The following is a 13755-nucleotide window of genomic DNA, read 5'->3' on the forward strand; positions in this document are numbered from 1 at the left end:
TTGGTTTTGCTTTAGCCTTGGTTGATGATTTAGCTTTAGAGGGTGTTTGACTGGCTTTAGGCATGGTGATCAGATGAGAGACTCGAAGTAGAGAAAGAGAGAATTAGTTCTTGATAATTGCTTTTGATTCTTGCTTAGGGTTTGAGAGAAACAGTGAGGTTAGAGAAGCTGATCATAAGAGCCTTTTAAAGGCGTTACTCCTGATTTGACTGGAAGAGAGAAGGTGACCAAATTTGAGTTTTAACGGGACTCTTATAACGATTACTTTGACTTTTAGGATTTCAGGAGTAATTGATCTCTAATTGCACTAGGATTCCCCCTTACACTTTGACTAGAAGACGATTGGAAGCGATGCCAACGGAATTAAAAGTCTGAGTATAGCAATAATTTTAGGATATAAAGTCCTAGTGACTTAAGACAGTATGACACGTACCTGAGTCAAAGAACCAACTCCTTAGCAACTCCTTATTTGTTTCTACAATAATGCTTCAACACTTCATATTAGTATCATGCAACACAGTTATCAACCATATTTTTCAAGCAAGTATGTGACCTTAATACAAGCCCAAAGCTGAATCAAGCACATTGTACTTAATTATCTATATCTTATTATGCCTTTTCTAGCCAATCACTAGGATTCAACTTAGTGGGAGGAGTAGATTAGACCTAGTTCTAGTCTATTCCTTTCAAAGTGATCCATACTCAGAGCTTTAGTAAAAATATCAGCAATTTGATCTTTAGTTTTACAAAAGTTAATTGAGATATTCCCCTTTTCAACATTGTCTCTGAGAAAGTGATGTTTAATGTCAATGTGCTTGGTTCTCTTGTACTGACATGGATTTTTAGCAATATTTATGGCACTGGTATTATCACAGAAAATGGGAACACAATCAATAAATATACCATAGTCCCTTAGCTGTTGTCTTATCCATAGCAACTAAGCACAGCAGGATGCTACTGCCATATATTCAGCCTCAACTGTAGATAAGGCCACTGAGTTTTTCTTCTTGATTCCCTAAGACACGAGACAAGAACCTAGAAAATGAGCTATTCCTGAAGTGCTTTTCTGTCAACATAAAAACCTGCATAGTCAGCATCAGCATAACCAACTACATCAAAGCTATACCCTTTGGGATACCATAGACAGAGGTCAGGGGTTCCCTTGAGATATCTTAGTATCCTTTTGACAGCCTTCGGGTGGGATTCCTTGGGATTTTCCTGAAATCTTGCACATAATCCCACACTAAACACTATATCGGGCCTGCTTCTTGTGAGGTACAACAGTGACCCAATCATTCCTCTATATAGTTTCTGTTCTACACATTTCCCTTCTTCATCAAGGTCCAGCTTAGTTGCCGTTACATTGGGTATGCCAATGGACTTAGAGGAATCCATGTTGAACTTCTTTAGTAGTTCTTTGATATAATTTTGCTGATTTATCATGGTTCGAGTAGGTGTTTTCTTGATTTGTAGCCCCAGAAAGAAGTAAAATTCACCCATCATCCTCATATCAAACTCATTTTCCATTATCTCAGCAAATTCCTTACACATTGCTTCATTGGTAGCCCCAAAGATAATGCCATCCACATACACTTGCACAATCAGAATATTCTTCCCTCTGCTCCTTAGAAATAGAGTGTTGTCCACCTTTCATCTTACAAAGTTGTTGGCTAAGAGGAATTTTGAGAGCCTTTCATACCAAGCTCTTGGAGCCTATTTCAGTCCATAAAGAGCTTTATCCAGTTTGATCACATAGTCGGGAAATTCTTCACTTTCAAATCCAGGAGGTTGTTTGACAAACGCTTCCTCCTTCAGGTAACCATTCAAACAAGCACTCTTTACATCCATCTGGTATAAAGTGAACTCCATGTGGGCAGCAAAGGCTATCTGCATTCTTATAACCTCCATTCTAGCTACAGGTGCAAATGCCACATCATAGTCAATGCCCTCCTCTTGATTGTATCCCTGAACCACCAGTTTGGCCTTGTTCCTTGTGATATTTTCTTGTTCATCCAACTTGTTTCTGAACACCCATCTGGTACCTATGACAGTTATGTTCTAGGGTTTCTATACCAGGTGTCAGACCTTGCTTCTCTCAAACAGATTTAGCTCCTTTTGCATGGCTATGATCCAGTCTGGATCCTTTAAAGCCTCTTTGATGGTCTTAGATTCAACCTGTGAGAGGAATGCTGTGAGTGCACATAGATTTCTTAGAGAAGACCTAGTTTGCACCCCTGCATTTAGATCAAAGATGATATTCTCAAGAGGATGATAGCTTTGATGCTTCAATGGTCTGATATGTATACCTAGATAAGATTCACTCGAAGGGTGACACAAAGGAGCAGGTTCAGTAGGTGTGGCTTCATTAGTCTGGTTAGCAGTTAGAGTAGTTTTTTTTTTCTTGTTTCTCATGATCACTGTCAATTCCCTTGTGGTTTTCAGATCCATGTTCATCTGATTCCTCTGTATTTCCATCACCACTGAACCCTCTATCATAATCTTCATCATGCTGACCTTTCTCAGCCAAGTTGTTAGATTCATCAAAAATAACATAAATATTTTCTTCCACACACATAGTTCTTTTATTAAAAACCTTATAGGCCTTACTATGTGGAGAGTAACCCAATAAAATACCCTCATCACTTCTGTCATCAAACTTACCTAGATCTTCTTTCCCATTATTATGCACAAAATATTTGCACCCAAAGGCTCTCAGGTGAGTGATGTTGGGTTTTCTTCCTCGAAGTAACTCATAAGGAGTTTTCTCAAGAATGGGTCTGACCATGCATCTATTTAGCAGGTAGCAAGCAGTATTGATTGCCTCAACCCAAAAATTCTTAGGCAGTCCATTGGAAATCAACATGGTCCTCCCCATGTCTTCAAAGATCTATTCTTTCTTTCTACAACCCCATTTTGTTGTGGAGTTCTGGGTGCAGAGAAATTATGGTCAATGCTATGTGAGCCACAAAACTCAAGGAATTTTGAATTTTTAAATTCAGTTCCATGGTCAGTTCTTATATTAAAACATTACATCCTAGATTTTGTTGAATCATTCTGACAAATACATAAAAAAACATCAAAGGTTTCATCTTTGGATCCAAAAAATAAAGTCCAGGTATACCTGGAGAAGTCATCAACAATCACAAACACATACCTCTTACCTCCTATGCTCCTTATTCTCATTGGTCCACATAGGTCCATGTGAATGAGTTCTAGAGGTTTAGAAGTACTTACAAATTTTAGATTTAAAGGATGACCTAACATGATTCCCTCTAACACAAGCATCACATACCTTGTCAGAGGTGAACTCAACTTTAGGTAGCCCAAAAGTCCTTTGCTGCCAACTTGTTGAGTTGAGAGAGCCTGGCATGTCCTAGTCTTCTATGCCATAGTAGTGGATCATATTCCACTACACTCAATCATGTGTGCTCACCCTGGAGAAGTGACACAATCGATATCTTGTAGACATTGTTATGTCTCTTACCCTTTAACACAATTTTATCAGTATCAAGCTTTGTGACAGTGCAAATTTTGGAATTGAATTTTACCACATTTCCTTTGTTGCACATCTGAGAGATGCTGAGAAGATTGTATTTAAGACCTATCACATAATACATATCTTCTATAGCATGGGAGAGTGACTTTCCAACCTTGCCAATACCTGTTATCTGGCCCTTTTTTCCCATTTCCAAATGACACACTCCCTCCTTGGAAGGCTGTCAGTGAGAGGAAGTTTTTCTTTTCTCCAGTTATATGTCTTGAGAATCCACTATCTAGTTATGTCTCTTACCCTTTAACACAATTTCATCAGTATCAAGCTTTGTGACAGTGCAAATTTTGGAATTGAATTTTACCTCATTTCCTTTGTCGCACATTTGAGAGATGCTGAGAAGATTGTGTTTAAGACCTATCACATAATACACATCTTCTATAGTATGGGAGAGTGACTTGCCAACCTTGCCAATACCTGTTATCTGGCCCTTTTTCCCATTTCCAAATGACACACTCCCTCCTTGGAAGGCTGTCAGTGAGAGGAAGTTTTTCTTTTCTCCAGTTATATGTCTTGAGAATCCACTATCTAGATACCGGTCTTGATTGTTTTCTCTCACCTTAGCCGGCACCAAAATTCACAAGTTAGTTTTGGGAACCCATACAAGCTTCGGTCCCTTTTTATTTGAAAAAACGATGAATCAAATCCCTTTTTGCTCTAAGGGGAGAGGGTTAGAAGCTATTTTCTTGTTAACCTCAATTCACTTAGTATGGAAAGGAGAATTAACCTTTGGCTCCTTTTCATTCTTCACATTCTTAGCAATACCAAAGGTGTTTCTAAACTGAGCATGAATTAAGGCAGGACAAGTGTCTCTAAAGTGTCCTACTCTTCCACGGTGAGAGCACATGTTATTATCAGAAATTCCTACATACTTTGGGTCAAACTTAGGGACAGGTTTTCTGTAGCCAATTCTAGATTTTGTTAAAGCTACAATTTTCATTCAGCCAATTCAAGGCATCAGAAGATCTATGTCATATGCTTAGTCTAAAGAGTTCATAATTAGCCTTTTCTAGGTTATCATGCAGGACTTTATTTCTACACTCAGCATCATAAAGATTATCATTAGTAATTTTTAATTCCTTTTCAAGCTTATCCTACAGATCAATCATTTTTCCTTTGCCATGTATGTCAGGAGATTTCTCATTCTTATAAGTAAGCTCAAGAACCTAGTTCTTAAGGTCTTTGACCTGTTTCTCTAAACTAGCTTTGTCAGATTCAAGCTCTTTGATATCAAGTTTGACACAAGAAAGGTTGCTTATTAGCTGATCATTTCCAGTACTCATTTTATCCATTTCATTCATTAAGGTCACAATTATAGCCATCAGTTGTTTTTTGGACATAACATGAATATTTTCTTTCAAGTCAGATATACTTACCTGGTTTGCTTCATCTTCAGTTTCTGAATCACTCATGCCCGTCATTCCTATCACCTCTTCTTCTGTTTTGGATTCTTCAATCGCCATAAAAGCCACTTCAATGTTTTAATTTCCAAAGTTAGTTTTCAAGGTCCTCCATATATCATGAGCAGAGATGCAAGAGGACAGTCTAAGGAGAGTGTTTCTAGACAGGCTTCTGTAGAGCAAGTCCTTTGCTTTAGTATTTTTCTGAACTAGTTGACGATCTTCCTCATCGTATTCCTCTTCTCTTTTGTTTCACCTATTACATTCACTATCTAATTTGGTTGGGAGAATTGGTCCATGACTAACAATTACCCATACGTCAAAGTTAGTAACCTGAAGAAATGTTTCCATACGTAGCTTCCATTCATCATAGCGGTTTTCGTCAAACAAAAGAGGTCTTCCATTGTGCATTCCAAGATGTATTGGGGGTTCTTTCTTCACATCTTGATGTTCATCAATCACATCATAGAGACTTATAGCCACATCCTCCTTTTCTTCCTCTTGATCACTTCCACTGTCCTTATATGGTACTAAGAATGCCTGTTTCATTGCTTCAGTAAATCTTTTGCCTAGGATTTTTCCTTTGTTGGAACCCTTTTCTCTCATCTTCTCCTATTTCCCTTTTTCAGCTCGTTCTTTCCTCCGCTCAGTTTTCTACATTGGACAGTCCTTGACCAAGTGATCTAGCTTACCACACTTGTAGCACCCATCATAGTTAGCTTTGTCGATCTGCTTGGGCTTACTGCTAGTCTATCTCTTGGATGCACTTTTGGAATTCTTCTTGAACCTCTTGAACTTGTAAGATATTGCTAGATCAGGATCATCATAGTCAGATTCATCATCCTTAGACGCTTTAAGAACCAATGCCTTATCTTTTGTTGGTTCTTCCTTGCACAATTCTATCTTACTCATTTCATGAGTTTTTAAGTTTCCAACCAACTCATCAAGTGAGATTTTGTCCAATTCCCTGGCTTCCTGGATTTCAGTGACTTTTGATTCCCATGAAGCTGGAAGGATTCTTAGAACTTTACTAACCAACTCTTCTGAGGTAAACACATTTCCAAGTGATTTCAGTTTATTGGTTATTATAGTGAACCTAGTCATCATCTCCTGGATGGGCTCAGACTCCTTCATGGAGAAAAGCTCATAGTTTCTCATGAGTAACTCAATCCTTGATCTCTTTACTTGGTTTGTTCCTTCATGAGCAGTTTGGAGTGCATCCCATATCTGCATCGCATTAGAACAGAAATTCTATTATACTTATCAGGACCAAGTCCACAGATAAGGATTTTCTTAGCCTTTGCATTCTTCTCCCTTATTCTGAAATCTGCTGCCACAAATTCGGAGAGGTCCTTAGGAACTGTTTCATTTTGTGCATTTTGTTTAGTAGGAACAAAGGACCTTGGTTTACTATGGTCTATATTTCATAGTCTTCAGCTGTCAGGAACTCTTCCATTCTTGGTTTCCACCAACTGTAATATTTTCCATTGAACAGGGGTGGCCTAGTAGTTGATTGTCCTTCATTAATTTTGGGTGGAGCACTCATCTTGCTTCCAAGATCTCTCTAGCTGTTAGCGCTGTAAATGAGAGAACCTGCTCTGATACCAATTGTTAATTTGAGTGTCCGTATAGATAACTAAAGAATTTGGTTCTTTACCGTGTTCCTTAAGCGTAAAGTAAACAAGCAATAAAATGAACACAACGATTTTTACATAGAAAATCACCTAGCTCAAAAGGTGCAAAAACCTTGATCTACCACGTAGAATTTTCAACTCCAACTCCACTAGAACAATGAGCCAAAATGTTCAATTACAAAACTGTAATTAAATACTCTTCAGTACTCCTCCTACTCCTATCTGATTCACAAGTTAATCTAACTTGTAAAGCAAAATACTCACTCCAACTCACTAATTGTTTATGACACTTGATTACAATTTAATTTCCTAAAACACATTCACTAGACTAATTCGAGAAGAATACAAGGGAAGTACTCAACACAAATAAACAACTTATGACACTTTAATTGATGTGTAAAAAGGATAGTTCAGAAATTCAAAGTCGATCCTATTTAAAGCACAACTTGAGATCTTCTAGGAGTCATATTCATAGTCAGCTTCCTCTTTGATAGGACTCCTACTGTTCTAAGGATTCCACAAGCTTTGGGACTTTAGTCTCTAGCTGAATTATACATATCTTCTTGAGCAACGACCCTTATCACTTATAGTAGCCATCTTCTACCAAACTCGAACCTAGGTAACTTTGAGATAAATTTATTGTCTTGTACAAATGTACAAGTATCACTCATGAGGAGCTGATTCTTTCTCTTGAGGAGTTGGTTCTTCAGAACAGTTAAGCAGCTACGTTGAGGACCTAGTTCTTTGGATATTTAGTCATACTTTGTTAATCATCAAAACTTCAATACTCAACAAATGTCATTTTCGCATTTCCTTTTTGTGATTAAGATATTATATAGACACCACACGCATGAACTTGTTCTATTTGATACTAGTTTTTGTTGGGGGGGGGGGGGAGGATAAATGTTGGATTGGATTAATGACCCAGTAAGTGTGGGCACGAATTGGGAAAAGAAAAGGGCACAAATTTAAGAAATATATATGATATAGCTAGCTTATACAGAGTTATACTACTGAGGAGAAATGAACAAATCCACGTAGGATTGGAGCTATTCATAAAAGACAACTTTGCATTGTGGAACATCACAAGATCAATTTGGTAAGACTTGTAATTTTCCCAGTGGCACCATTAAAAGAAATATTATTTCAATCTAATTGCATATCTATATGAGGATGGTTTTTTTAATCACTGAATATAAGAAATCCACGAAAGCCTAATCCTTTTTCTTGCTCTCAACTTGGCTACTAGCAAAACAATTATTTATAAAGTGAAAAAGGGAGCTCTTTGTCACGTCCTTAGTCGTTAACTAAGTACACGTGCGACACTTGACAATTTGCTCACGATCTTTCACAACTTGCTCACATTCTTGCTATGCCAGGTTAGCCTTACTACACTCAAGATCGCTAAGAGATTGGTAGAAAGAACACAAGAGAATTGTTAAAGGAAGCTTTGTATTAGAGAGAATTTGAATTGTTTGCTTGGTGAATTACAAATGGATTGCCCCCTTTATATACTAGTCTCCTAGGAGCTAGATTGTAAATATTAATTGTTACACAAGTCCTTAATATTTGCAAGATAAGGGTTTTCTCTAGAATTCTCTACAAGCCTAGAAGATTCCATGGACTTTTCTAGCAAATCCATAGGCATTTAAGGTCTTTCAAAGGAAATGTCCATACTTCTCTAGAATCTTCTCACAAATACTAGCTTTCCTCCTAAGTAAGCTTCCACATGGTATTAATATATGTCAAATGGTACCTATATGGCATAGTGACGTGGCGGGTTATCACACTCTCCCCCACCTAATGTTGTGATGAGCGCGGTGCAATGTTGCTGCATAAACTCTTGGATTTTATCTTTGAATTGTCATAAGTCTTCATATCTTTCCCACGTGGCCTCCTCCGGAGATTGCCCCTTCCAATGGACGAGGAACATTGCGGTGGCTTTCTGCCCTTGTTTTCGTCTAGCCTGGTAATCAATAATAGTCTCAATCTCCTGATCATGTGAGACGATGATAGTAATAGGCGTTCGACTTGATTAGCCCCTACTCGGACCATACTTATCTTCATGTTATGGCTTAAGCATGTTGGCATGGAAGACATGGTAGATCTTAAGATATGATGGCATGTCAATATTGTATGAGATCTTGCCTACCTTGGCGATGATTTTAAATGGCCCCTCATACTTGCGAATCAGATTCTGATGCATGCCCCGTAGTGCCTTGAACTATCTTGGGTTAAACTTCACCATAACCATGCCCCCAACTCTATAGTCCGTGGGATGCTGCTTACGGTCTGCAAACGTTTTCATCTTCTTAGCTGCATTATCCAAGTAGGACTTAGTAGTGTCAAGATGTTCCTCCCATCCTTTGGCCATATGATAAGCCCCCAAACTCTTTCACTCAAACGCGACTGATAATGAATGTAGAGTTTGTGGTTGTTGGCCTGTGGCTATATCACATGGTGTCCGCCATGTGGAATCATTCTGTTGCAAGTTATAAGTGAATTGGGCGATGTCTAGGAGCCTTGACCAATCTTTCTGATGCGCGCTTACATAATGCCTCAAGTAGCATTCTAGCAAGGCATTGGCCCATTACGTTTGTCCATCCATCTGTGGGTGGAAACTAGTGGAAAAGTGCAGTTCCGTGCCAAGTATGTCTAATAACTCTCTCCAAAGGTTTCCAGTAAAATGGGGGTCTCGATCACTGATAACATGCCTTGGTAAGCCCCAATACTTTACCACGTTGTTAAAGAATAGTTTGGTAGCTTCCTTGGCAGTACAACCTGGTGAGGCGGGCATGAAGGTGGCATATTTACAAAATCTACCCACGACCACCATAATAGTACCATAACCATCGGACTTCGGTAGATAAGTTATAAAGTCCATAGTCACGCTATCCCATGGATGCTCTACGACTGGTAGCGGTTCCAAAAGTCTTGCGAGTTGTTGTTGCTCAACCTTGTCCTGCTGACAGACAAGACAAGTCTGCACATAACATTCTATGCCATTTCGCATGCATGGTCAATAGTAGACTGACTCAACCAAGGACCTAGTGCGACGTTGGTCTGGATGACCAGCCCACATTGTGTCATGACTCTCCCTTATGATCCACCATCTGATGTCTCCAAAGTTAGGCATGTTGACCCGCCGACCCGTGATAAACAATATGCCATCTTCTACCCAAAAACTGAAAGTACAAGAGGGGGTGAATTGCCTATTTAAAAATTATATTGTAAGCAGTTGACTAGTTTACCAATTAGTCGACTAGAAATAAGAGCAGGATAGAAGTAAAGTAGAATTAAAGTACAAGAAAAAAAACACCAGAATTTTATACTGGTACGGATTCAATATGAATCCTACTCCAGTCCCCTTGGGTTGCAAGGGTGTTCTCTTTCAGTGATCAAAGTTTTTTGAGTACGGAATGGTTGATGTAGCTTTACACTAACAATTTGATCTCTATGTCACTTTTTTCTTCTTGATACAATGCATCACCAGTGTTTATCTCTTTTTCTTCTCTCACTAATTACACAACAGATCTATAAGAACTATAATGCTTGTTTGGAGTAGAACAAAAGGAGTGAAAATGGTTCGTTCAAAGTATATCTTCTTCAAGTCTAGAACATATGTATATATACACTTCATGAGGCCTTCTTGAAAGACGTAAATCTTGAGAAATTGCACACCCAAAGGAATTGATCCTTAAAAGGAATCATAGATTGATTCTTTCCAAGAATAAGGTCAAGTTTTCGTTGATCTTCCTTGATTTATGGTCTTGCCAAGCTTTCCCTTAGCTAGGCATATCCCTTTTGTTACTTGAGGCATATCAGCTAGATCCCTTGATTTCTGGTAGTGTATCCTTTTGTGATCTCGTTTCCCTTTAATTTGGGACCTTCCAGGAATAGCTTCCGTCAATCATTTATAGAATCACTGATTGATTCTTCATCCGGATCTCCGCTGCTTTATCCTTTTTCCTCGCTAATCATTGATTCTTTTTCCTTGAGTTGCTTTTAGAGCCCCGGTTAATATATTGTTTCCTTAATCTATTCTTGACTCCTTTGGTTTCCTTCTTGATCCCGCACCAAATGTGATATGTTATTTGTCATCATTAAAACTTACAGTTAACAGTCTCCCTATTTTTGATGATGACAAAAATAATATATTTAAACAAGAGTTGACTTCCCTGTAGTCGACTCCCCCTCAATAGATGCTGCAAGTAGTTAGTCGACTCCCCCTCAATAGGTACTGCAAATACTTCAGTCGACTCCCCCTCAACAGGATTTTCCAACACCAGTCCTGCAATGCACATAACTTCTTTCTCCTTTTTTTAACATCAGCAAAGAAGGGATACATATACATAGAAAAAAAATCAGAGGCAGACACAAGATAGGCAAACATTATAGGCATGCAGAGTTTAGCACAAATAAAGAAAAGTATCCGGCGATAGGTTATTCAGTCCAAAATAGCAAAACAACAAAAAAACAATTGTTTGAAACTTCCACAACTAACGACGCAAGAAATAAGTAAGAGTGTTGCAAATCGCCTCATTTAGACGTTCAAAGCTGACATTGGCTGACACTGTCACCCCATCAATCCTGTCATGTACTTCCTTGAAAGCTTTGACTGCATTCTCTCCAAGTTTGAGAATTTTAACCCTCATTTTAGAGACATCATACCCAGTCTCCTTAGAGATTTCATGGATGTCCCCAATAGTAGATTGAGTTGCAGCAAGATGGTCCTTGTTAATGGTCAACTTGTTGTCAATTGCAGTCAGTTTCTCAATGAGATCAGGATCACTTCCACTATGATGGAAGCAGAAGCTTTGATCTTGGAATCAGGCCGAACATTCTTGACATCACCTTCCAATTTCTTCACTCAGGAACCCTTAGCACACACATACCCCATACTGGCAAAGCTCTAGAGTTGTAGGATTTAGAGACAGAGACAAAAGGGTATTCTGAGATAGAGATGTTGTGGGCTTCCAAAATGTGGGTGATAGCCATACCATAGGGCAAACTGGTGGGATCATCAGCACTCTCAATCATTAAATTTATGACCTAAGAGGATTGTTTAACTTTGAGTTTGGTCACAAGATAGTAGACAAGAAAGGTATCTCGTTGAGAGAAGGTGGAGAATGATCTAGTACGAGGAAGAAGAGTGGTTGCAACAATGCGGGCCAGAACTCGGGTTTCAAAACTAACATCACTGGAACCTAATTGGTTAGGAAGGAAATCAGATGGACACTCAGCAATATAATGTTTTGCTTGATCAAAGGAAATTTCAAAATCATGAGGCCAAGTATTTTTGAAAAGCATAGGAACACCGAAGCACTTGCACTGAAAAATTGAGTCAAACACGGCACAATCAAGGACAATGCGTTTACCTAAACCTAGGGATTCCAACTTATCAGGCTTGCTAGAGTGAAGATTTGCACAAAGCATTCTCACTAAAGGTCCATAGACTTTGGGATGGAGTATATGATAAGTGAGAATTTTGACTACTTATTAGCGCCTTTTAGCTTTCGTTTTAATCCAAAAGTGCTTAATTGTGTTCCCGAAAACTGATGAAATGTACTTAATTGCAGGAATATTGGAAGATGAGCTCCCGAGATGAAATCCAACTCAAGAAAGAGTAATCTGAACTCAAGGGCAAAAATAGGCACACAAGCTCAAAGTGCGGACCGCAGAATATCATCTGCGACCGCAGGTCGTGAAGCAATTCCATCAGAGAATGTTGCATGATGTGTACCGCACACGAATTGTGCGTCCACAAAAGTTGGGTCAGAGCAAAAGTTCAAAGAACCTGCACCTCCAGTCCAGCACAAGTGCGAACCGCACAATTATTGTGCAGCCGTAGAAGAAGAGCTACGCGGCCGTATAATTCCATGTGCGGACTGCAGAAGAACAAAGTGCGGCCGCAGACATTATTGTGCGGACCGCAGAAAGTGGGCAGTGCGGCCACACTTCATTATTATGCAGCCGCAGATTTCTAACCTTTTCAAGCTGAAGCAAAGTGCATACCGCACATGGAATTGTGTTGCCGCAGAACCTCCGGAAGGGCATTTTTGTCCGAAAATTCCAGCTTTGTATAAATAGAAGAGTTTCACTTTTTTAGGTCAATGCTTTGACATCAGCTGCTACAGTAGACAGTTTCTTTTACTCTTTTAGTAGTTTTTTCTATTTTGAGCTTTTTGAATATTGATTTCATCATTTGAATTATATGGGTTTAATTATCATTTCTTCTCATGTTTCTTCTAGTTTAAGCATGAGTAGCTAAATTTAGGGTTGTGACTCAACCCTAGTGTGTAAACTTAGTGGGTGTTTGATTTATTGTTTGTTTATGGTTGTGTGTTTATTATCTAGCTTTGTTCTTATTTTTATTTGAAGAATTAATGGTTTCAAACATTAATTCATGCCTATTTGACTTAGTCTCTACTTGAGAAAGAAAGACATAGTTTAGGAAAACTTGGCTAGCAAGAAACTAGGTCAATCGAGAGATTGATAAGCCCAATTAAAGGGTTGAACCTAGAGATAGTAAAACCCGACCTGATCGTCTTATCAACTATTTTGTTCAATACCCATTTGGACTTGAGAAAGCCAAATTGGGCAAAATCACTCTCTGACCAAGAGGTATTGAGTGGGTACTTAAGTATTGATAGCTCTAATACACTCCGACCAATAAAACAAGTTTTAAAGTTTACAACCCATTAGGAAAATACCTAGGTGAAGGTCATAGCCCTAGGCCTTTTATATCATTTGGAAAACAACAAAATTAATTTTCTAGTTTCATTCTTTGAATCACAACCGTAGTTTAGTTTAGATTTTTAAACAAAATCAAATATTACAGAAGTACAAATTTGGATATACGAACTCACGCGCTAAGATATATACTACTAACACCCATTCATATAGCTCCCTGCGGAATTCGACCCCGACTCTTGTTGGGTATTACTATTGCATCGACCGTTTTCATAACCTCAAAAGAGAGAAGTAAAATTGGACGAGATTAATATACAGAGGAATTCAGACCATCCTTGAAAAATAAATAGATCCTTCACCTTGTAATTGAGGGCCTCCATATCATCAAGGTCGACTACTCTGCCATGGGCAATGGGCTTGTCTTTCAGAGCAGCAAAGAAATCCCTATTTAGGGTATCCCAGAAATTGAGATCGGATT

The sequence above is a fragment of the Nicotiana tomentosiformis genome, chromosome 1 (genome assembly GCF_000390325.3).
Source record: "Nicotiana tomentosiformis chromosome 1, ASM39032v3, whole genome shotgun sequence".
NCBI lineage: Eukaryota > Viridiplantae > Streptophyta > Magnoliopsida > Solanales > Solanaceae > Nicotiana > Nicotiana tomentosiformis.